Raw genomic sequence first — 9,859 nt, forward strand, 5'->3', positions numbered from 1 at the left:
ACTTTGGGTATTTGGGGTTTTATTTGAGCAATGAGAGAAAAGTAACAAAGACATCCCTGTGTCCTTCCCTCCTCTGGACTCTCAAAGTTCTGCCTGGGATCCCATCCCCAAGAGGTGGAAGGGCCAGAGGTCTGTGGTAGAGGACTCTCACCAAGGAGGACCTAGAGTTATTCTCCTCCGTCCCCTGCCTTTCCCTCCCCTCCCCTTCCCTCCCCTCCTCCCTTCCCCTCTCCTCTCCTCTCCTCCCCTCCCCTCCCCTCCCCTCCCCTGCCCTCCCCTCCCCTCCCCTCCCCTCTCCTCTCCTCTCCTCTCCTCTCCTCTCCTCTCCTCTCCTCTCTTCTTCCAGAGGAAACATCTTACTATATGGGAGGGAGGAAAGGAAAGAGAAGAGGCAGAGATGGAAAGAGAGTCAGGAAGGCACTGGTGCATCTCAGATGGCACCAGGCAACTGTTTTCTCTGTTCATAGAGATGCTCTTGAGGATGGGAGCTGTTGGCACCTAAATCTCCTTCCTCTGGGTCCAGAACCTACGGTCCAGCCTCAGGGCTTCACTCTCACTGCACTCAGTCTTTAACTGTGTCTCACTATTTAAGGAATCTCATAGGAGGGATAGAAGTAGGGAGAAAGTAGTGCTGGAATGAAGATGGAGAGTCAAAGATGTGTGAGCAGAATTGTGTTGAGTGGGCTTTAGTGTATTTAGATCTGGTGCAGCAGAGTAGGGTTGGGTTGTGTTATTCCATGTTAGGATGGTTGGGTTGATTTGTTTGGTGAATGAATAGACTGGATTTGGATTTGCCTGAGCATAGATGAGTTGAATTGTTTTAACGCAAATTGATTTTAGTCACGTGTTGTAGTCAGGGTTTGCAAGGGAATAGATTTGGTACAGGACATATATGTTTATATGGATGTCTTAAAATATTCACCCATACAGTCAGGTGCAAAAGAGTGTAAGAGATCTGCCCAGGCTGGAGATCTGAAGAATCCAGCCAAGGGCCAGTGTTCCATGGCAGTGTCCCTGTGAGACCACATCAGAAGGCCAAGGAGTCTGTGACAGAAGATTGGAGGTCTGCTCCAGAAAGCCCAGGACCAGTGCGGAAGGCCAGGAGTCAGCGCTGACAGCCAAGGTTTGACGCCCAGATGAAGGCAAAGACTCGAACTCCCCAAAGAGCGCAGCACCAAAGCTCAGCAGCCTCTGCTATCCCGAGTGTAGGAGGAGGGCGGGAGGTGAGTGCCCTCTGGAGCTTCTGGCAGCCCCCACAGGTGGCGGCCTCCGGGACTCTGGAGTGAGGCCCTCTCGAGGGAAGTCAGCAGCACGCGCTCTTCCCCTCTTATTTTCCTTTTCTGTGGTTTCGGCAGTGCCCAGAGCCATGCTGACTCAGTTCAGCTGGGTGACCCCACTTCAACTGACTGTTAGCTGGGCCACCACGTAGAGTTAACATGATTTGGGGTGTGTTGGATTAGGTTGCGTTGAATGGAGTTGAGTTTGACTGAATTGTGTTAGCTTGGGTTTGGGTGGGGTGAGTGGAAGTAGACTGATCTGGATTGATTTGAGTCAAATTTAGGAGAGTTGAGATGGGTTGAGTTGAACTGAATTAGTTTGGGTTGGGCTATATGTGAATTAAAAGGTACCAAGTAAACGAAAGGAAAGAGGAACCCAAACCCATGACTCAGGAAGGTGGACTGAGATCCTGACAGGGGAAGGAAGATACGGCGATAGGGACTGTCCCTGGCTGAGATGTAGGCAGGTCTGTAAATCTGAGGTGGCCTGGCATAGAATGACCAGTCTCGTGCTGCGCTCCCGTTGGTAATGGAGGCTTAGAACTGTGATTTGCAGCTTGACACAGGAAGAAAATATGAAGCACACTGCATGTGTGTATATGGTTGCACATGTGTGTTTCTCTGTGTATGTGTGTAATTTGAGCAAATATCCATAGGCGATCCTTAACCACCTTCCAGGCTAGGGCCTATCCCAGCTTAGAGCCAAGATCTTACATAATTTCCATTCCTGTAGACAAGGAGTTAAGTTTGTGTAAATTTCAGAGCAGGAGGATTTTCTTTAAAGGTGAGTGAAGGGGAGAACAAAGGTCAGAGGTCTCTCCTCTGCCGTTTAACCAAATTCTTAGCTAGCAGCCTTTGGAGAAAAAGGAAATGTAGTAGTTATTGTGTACCTACTGGGTGTGCCCTTTTCATATCCTTTTCTGTGTTTCTGTGCCAAATTCTCCAATTTCCCCAAATAATTCCACTTTATAGGAGTAAAACTGTGGTCCAAAGATTGTAAACAACAATGCAGCTGGTGTGATGCAAGCTCGGGTCTGTACACCTCGTACAGCAAGAGGGTGAAGGAAGACCAGAAAAACTTAGATGGGTAAAGGAGGTGCGAGGGATGGAGAAGCGGAAGGGAAAGGATGGACCGGGGGAGAGGGAGCGGCTGAGAGACCGAGCTGGGGACCAGGAGGGCTGGAGAGCAGAGAAGAGGTGGGAAGACCGCGGGAGGGCCAGCGGGCAGCCCTGCAGATGGAGCCTCATGGCGGAGCCTGCCGCCAGCTGCTGTCTGCAGAGGTCTCCAGTGGCCCAGCAGGGAGCCGCTCGAGACACTGTTTTATAAGACAGGCAGAGCCGAGAAGCAAGGCGTCCCGGGGTATCGAGGTCACTCCTGTCCCCTGAGTGGTGGGTGCCCGAGGACACACCAGTTCTTAGCTATCAGGTAGTGTGGAGGAGTGTTGCTAGGATGGGGATTTGGGGTGCCCAGAGCCAGAGCCCCTCTCCTGAGGCACTGGGCAGCTGTGGGAGGCAGCTGAGCAGCTCTCGCTCACCAAGTTCTTCCTCGTGGTCCCTGCAGATGGCTGAGTTTCTTTCCCCTGAGCCTCCGCAGTCACTCACACTCCCTGCTCGGGCAGCCCCAGGTTGGGTGGAGAGGAGGCTCGCTCGTCCCTCACAGCTGGGGGCTGGGGACACCCCCACCTTGCAGGTGCTCTGAGAGGTTGGGATATACAGAGAGGACCAAGCGTGCCTCTCTGCCTGTCTCCTCAGCTGTCCTCTTGAGAGATCAAACAATACAGCAAAGGCCAACGTGTGCAAAGTTTAATGACTTTACAGTTTATGCACATGCACACACACACACACACACATGCACGTACACATACCTGTGGCTACAGTCATGCATTTGTAACAAATACTGATGCAGGGCTTAGAACACACCGGCAGTGTCCTAGGCATTTCACCTCATAATAACCCTATGAGGCTGATACGAGCATCGCCACCATTTTACAAACGTGGAAGTGAGGTATAGAAGGGCGGAGTCACTGGGTGGGTTTGTGTCTAGACCCATTTGATTCTGGAGTATTTCATTCATTCACTCAACAAACACTTAAAAAGCACTTTCCTTAAGTTCACAAAAGGGGCACAGAGTTGCTCTGGGTGGTCATAGTTCTCCTCTGGAACAGACGTGGCTTCCAGGGCTGAAGGTTGGATATGTAGGGGGAGATTGTTGTTGTTGCCATGCCTGGGATTACTCTTATCCAGCCAAGCCTCCTGCCCTTCACGAAATGGCAATAGTGCCCCATTGAGAAATCATTCAAGAAGAAGGCACATACTTTGGAGACTTTCTAACCTGGACTGAGTCCCAGGCATGTCCTTTCAAGACTGTGTGACTTGGACCAATGACGTCACCTCTCTGAGCCTCAGCTCCTATCTCTGAAAGCACAGCCGGAGACCTCGGTACATGTGGTGCCCTGAAGAGCTTGGCACCCTTGGCTGCTCAGTAAACACAAATGTTCTTTTCCTGCTCAAGCAAAAGGCAGGAAGTACAGAGAAGCACAGCTCCGCTCCCAATCTGCCTGCAGTTCCTTCTCCTTCCTCCTGGAGGGCTCAAAGGGAAATGCTCTGAGGTCCAGGCAGGCGAGGCTACCAGCAAACACGAATTCTGCCACCCGCGTGACCTCTCCCTTGTCTCTCCATCCAGGCCGAGGCCAAAGCCAAGTAAGCTGCCCTCAGACATCAGCGCTCTGAGGTTGCTGACGAAAGCCACATGGCCCCTCTGAGCCCAACTTCCTGGTCTGTCTGTGGGAGAAGAGAGAGTGGCTAGGGACCAGTTATCGGTCCCCACCCTGCATCCTTTCCCTCCTCTTTTGATAACTGCCAGTTTTCTTCTGGGGACATCCTGCTCTCTTCTTAGCCACATGGGCACATAGTCTAGGCTGAGGGGTCATAGTCCGGACATTTCGTCTTCCTGGTCACTGCATTTGGTTCAAGAATGGGCACAGGACAAAGCCAGAGCCATCAGAAATGTCCCACATGTTTTTGGTGGGAGGCCAGGAAATAGGCACTTTGTTTTTCCACAGGGGGTTGGGCAGGACAGGGTAGATCTGAAGATGCCTGAGACTCCACAAGTGACACTTGGGAGCACCTAACTAAGAGGAAGCCAACAAAAGGAAAAGAGAGAAAGGGGAAGAGGAGAGAAACTGATATCTGGTTGCAGCCATGTGTGTCCCTGGATTTTCCAGTGGAGCATTTACACCTCCTCTTCTTCTTCTTTTTTTTTTTTTTGTCTTTTTTTTCATTTTTATCGGTACCGGGATTGAACTCACGACCACCTGCTTGCAAGGCAGCTACTTATGCTGCTGAGCTAAATCCCCAGCCCTATACCTCCTCTTCTTTTGCCCAGATCAGTTGGAAGTGTCTGTCACTTGCATTGGGATGGAAACATGGGCATCAGAGGTTGCCGGGTGGCTTAAGGGAACTATCATGCAAGTGGAAATGTTTTTCCAAGCTGTGTATGGTTAAATGGCAGTAAGTTATCAACAAGGGATTAAAGTAGGGACACACATTCCATATACGGCATGAGTCACCCCACATCTATTGGAAAGGGTCCAGAAAATGGACTGTCACAGTCTTGCTTTGAGTGTGTGTCTGTCACCTGCATGGGGCTGGATTGGGCCTCCTCTTGGAAGCCCCTGGCAGTGCCTTTCTGCATCCTGCCATTTGCAGACCTTATCCCAGGACAGAAAAAGCCTCCTTGCCTTGGAGCATGCAGCATCTGCTCATCCCTAAGTTCCCGAGTGAACGCTTCAGAAACCACACTGCAGCAGAAAGGGACTCTCACCTGGAGTCTGGGAGGCACAGATGGCTGGTCCACTCCATCTCCATTTCCAACTCCCTGTCCCTCACCTAAATGCAATTTGCCAACCTCCTGGGCAGCCAGGTGAGGCCTCAGGCTGGCGTTCTGGTGAGAGCTGTGTGCCTGGCAGTCTTCCGGGGCTGCCTTTCCCTTCGGAAAGGGATCGAGGCACAGCCCTGAGGGATGCAGCGTGATTGGAGGATGCTGAGCCAAAAGGTGAGGAGAGCCTGGAAACCTGGCAGCATGATGGAGGTGTATGGTGGCTTGGGGTCCCCTCCTTCCATTGGTTTAAATTTCCATGTTTTGGGTTTTTGTTACTTGCAGCCCAATGCATTGCTCTAAGACACTAAGCTAGTGCTTGCCTACAGCTTAAATTTAAGAGTCTAGAACATCTCCCATCCTACTCCATTTAGGACCATAATGACAGGATTAGGTTCACTGAATAATTACAAATCACAATTATTCCACCAGTAATGATCATTTCCCAAGTACAGGGGTTGGATTAAGTTCCAGGAAATAGACACTGTTATTGTCCTGATTTTCAACAGGGACACCAAGGCTCAGCGATGACAGATGATTTGTTCAAAATCACAGTGCCAGAATATTGAAGCTGGATCTGATTCCCAAATCCCTGCTCCTCACCTTCAGCACACCAACAGGCTTATTTAACAAGAAGGGAAACTGAGGCCCAAGAAGGAGCAAAACTTCTTGACATTCCCACAATGATTTCAGGGGGTTCAATTATAAGAATAGCAAATGACAAGGGCTTGAAATCCAGGCGAAGGTCTAGGGATGGTGGGAGCTAGTGAAGGTTCTAGGCAGAGTTAGGGAGATGTTTTATATGATGTAGGAGGGCATTTCCTCTTTCTTGAACTAAGGAGGAAAAGGAGGAAGAGGAGAACTAGGACCAGGAGAAGAAGGAGAGAGGAGAGGACTGACGATTTACAGTCCCAGCAACCTCCTGCCTCGTGCCCAGGCAGTTGCTCTTTTCCTGGCTCCTTGGTCACAGGCTGCTGGGCCCCTGATCTCAGGAACTGATTGTCTGATGCTCTGCAGATTACACTGGTAGTGGGGGTGGGGAGGATGCCAGCTGCATGACACTCGGGCACACTGTGCCAGTCAGATGGCTCCAGGTACCTAGTGGTGAGGTCTGTGGGACGGGGACACTATAGTGGAAACTCCCCAGATGAGCCTGGGGACTCTCCACTTACCAAATTCCAGCATGTTTATCTTGTTGTTTTTTGGTCCATCCCCTCCGGGATTCAGATGTTTGTTTTAAAGATTCAGGGTTGGGGAGCCACGAGAGCCAGGGACGGGTGTAGCAAGCAGTTGCGTCTGTAATGTCGAAATCAAACAGAGCCGGACTCAAATCTCAGCACTACCAACTGTAGCCTGTGGCCTCTAGCAACCAGTTAGCTTTCCTGTTTACAGAAACAAAGGCCAGAAGAAAATCTACCATGTGGCTGTTTATAAAGATCCTGCTACCCTGTAAGCGCTTTGCATCCTGCCTGCCATGTAGAAAGTGTCCCGGCAGGCGCTGTAACAGCCCCCCTTCCCATCTGTCTCCATAATCCATGGAAATCTTTGTATCCCCTTTTGCATAATGGACATCATGATAGCTTCCCTTTGAAGCTGTTGTGAGGGTCCCAGTAAGAAAGAGGAGTAAAACCGTTTTGTTACTCAGTTCTTAGCATCTCAGCAAGACTGTGTCACTTCATTGGATTCCTAACAGGAATTTCTCTTTTCTCTTAGTATATCCATCCCACCTCTCTACCCCCAGGTACTGGGGAGTGAACCTAAGACCTTTGCACTGAGCTCCATCCCAGCCTTTTTAAATTTTATTTTGAGTCAAGGTCTCATTAAGTTGCTGAATTGCCAAAGCTGGGCTCAAACTGGCCGTCTCCTGCCTCAGCCTCCCATGAGGATGCTGAGACTAACACATGCACCACCACACCTGGCCTTAGTCCAATTTTGAGCAAGCTGCTTCAGCTCTGAGCCTCAGTTTTTTTTTTTCCTGTAAATGGAGGTGAAAACATTGACATCACACGGCTGTTGAGAAAGTTAAATATACAAGTGTACTGAAAATACATAATACTGCCGGGGGCACAGTAGATACGCAAGAAATATCAGCTGTTATTATTGCTCAGTGGCAGCTGGACCCTGGGAAAGCGAGGAGGAGTGGGAATAGAGCTTTCTACGTGACTTTCCTGCTCAGGTAGGGGATCCAGGTGAGGGATGCTGAAGAACTAACACTGAGCTCTCCCGAAGGCTGAGGATTCTCACTAATGCTTGCAAAGGGGAAATTATTAACTTTGTTTCACAGGTGGGAAAACTGAGGTCCCCATAGGGTAGCTGGCTGCTGCAGGTCACAGTAAGAGCCAGAGACAAGGATTTGGGCCTGAGATTTGCAGAAATGCTGGGTGCATTCCAACGTTTTCCCATCTGTGGATCTGCTTGCAGAGGTGGGGCTGGGTGGGGTCGAGCCTGTGAGTGATTCAGGTGAGTCAGCTCTGGGTTTCCCAAGAGCAGGTGGGGCCCCATACAGGTGAGACTATTTCAGGGCTGTCTGGGTCCTGCCTAGGGTGGGCAGGAGGGCGAGTGAGTAGGGGCAGGGGGCAATGTCCTCACCCCTTGTCACCAGGGGTATGGAAGGGAGTTCTTGCTGCCTTGACTGGGAGGAGCTCAGGTCCCAGGGTGGAGTTGAATTTGGGGTTGTATCAGGACTGCTGGCCAAGGGGCCTGGCTGGGGAAGGCAGGGAAACTGAGGCAGATACTTGCACATTTGAGACTCATCACAGTGGATGGATGGGCTGGCAGGCCCCTAGATGAGGCTGGCCCTGGATCCTCTCTCACTCACAGAAGGTCTTTTTCTTCCTGAGTTCACTTATCCTCATAGGCACTTACCCATTTCTTTATCCAAGCAAAACCAACATCACTGGTTTTCCCTTTGTTGGGTTCTGTGCTTGGGCTTGGGGACAACACTAGTGATCAGAGTGACCAAGACATTCACAGCTCAATAAAGAGGAGAGAGGAACAGCAACAGCCAGCCCTGGTGTGGCCAGGGGAGGCACAGCAACTGCCTGCAGAAGAATCAGGGAGACAGGTCAGAGGAGGCAGACTCCTGAGGGGCCGTGGGAGTTCATCGACAAATCCAGGCTGTTGGCTTTCCGTTGATTTTGTATTGGTGCCCATGACCTATACAGAAAAGTGAGATCATTTTGTATATCAGTACATGCATGTAACATCTTTGGATTATTTTTGATCCTGTGACCCACTTCTCCCTTTTTTCCCCCTCCTTCTATCCTCATTCATCTCCAAAAATCTACCTTCTAGCTTCCCATCATCTCTCATTTATTTTAGTCACTCATTTATTGTTATGATTATTTTCAGATTTCTCCTATAAGAGAGAACATGCGTTGTTTCACTACCTGAGTCTCAGGCTACTCCTGGCTTTGGAGCAGAGGGGCCAAGCGTGGTGACTGTGTGGCTCCTCTCCCAGGGCTGGGGCAAGGGCTAACTTGGGCCTCTCTTGCATTTCTAGCTATGTGCAGGAACTTTGCCCAGAGATGGGCCAAATCCAAACCCCACCGAGCCCAGCAGGCTCCCCCATGCCCAGCGTATTTCCTCCAGCATCAAGCCAGGAGCCTTACGGTGTTTTCCACAACTCTCTTCCCCCAGCTCCAGCGCCAGCAAGCCAGCGAGCCCTGCACACTGGCCACCTGCTCTCTTTTCTCCCTCTTCTCTTTTTCTTCCCTCCAGGTGCAGCCCACCCTGGAGGGCGGCGCTGGAATCCTGTGTGCTGTCGTGGTCTCTGCCTCCCCTTGCCTGCATCCACCCTTTGTTAGATTCATCCTGGGATCTGCAGTGGGTCACAGAGCCACAGTGATGGTCCACTCCAGGCCACAATGGGGACTGATTATCCTATTGTTCAAGAGGCCCACTGGCTTGGTTAAGGTCACAGCACAGGATGAGTGACACTCGAACTCAGTTCTGATTCCCAGACTCTCTCCCCTCAATGCCAGGGTCGCACCTATTTGTTATTTTGGTACAGCTGAGGGCTTGGACATAGATGCTGGCAGGAGATGCAGGCATGGTAAATTGTTGGGCCTGGGGCCCAAAAGGAGGGAGGGGTTGGGAATTGGAGATGGAACCTCCTTCCTGCTTTTTTCTTCTTTCTGCCTCACCTGAGAGACCCCAGTCTATGCCTTCTCCCCATCCTGTTGCTGGCTCATGTCTCATTGCCTTGCATGGGCAGTTGTGGGGGTCCTGGATTGGGGTGGTAGGGAAGGCTGAAGCTGGTTCCAGCACCCCAAGGCCCCACTCTCTCCCTGGTCCTGCCTGGTTTGCTCATCTTCCCAGGACGGCTGGCTTTGGTCCTGGTGCAGCCTGGGAACTGCTCTGTGAGGAGTTGGCAGGTCTCACCTCTCCCACCTGGCACGGCTCTGTTTCACACCCAGAGACTCCTGGCACTGGCATTAGGATCTTGGGTTCCCTCTGCCAGACCTCCCCATTGTGGGGCTGAGTGTGCTGGGGAAACTGAGAGAGAGAACCTCTGGGTGGGGGAACCACGAGACTGTGTACTCTTGGGGCTATTCTTTGCCTCTTGTAGGCTCAGTTTCCCCAGTTGTGAAAAACAGGAGTCAGGTACTGTCCCTCTGCAGTCAGAAGGTGGATGGGAGCTCTGCTGGAGCACTGAACCTGGCCAGCCCTGGAATCTGGGTTAGGAGATCTCCTGCTAACTGAA

The sequence above is a fragment of the Cavia porcellus genome, unplaced genomic scaffold (genome assembly GCF_034190915.1).
Source record: "Cavia porcellus strain 051 isolate PalLab524CR breed Dunkin Hartley unplaced genomic scaffold, mCavPor4.1 scaffold_1, whole genome shotgun sequence".
Taxonomy (NCBI): Eukaryota; Metazoa; Chordata; class Mammalia; order Rodentia; family Caviidae; genus Cavia; species Cavia porcellus.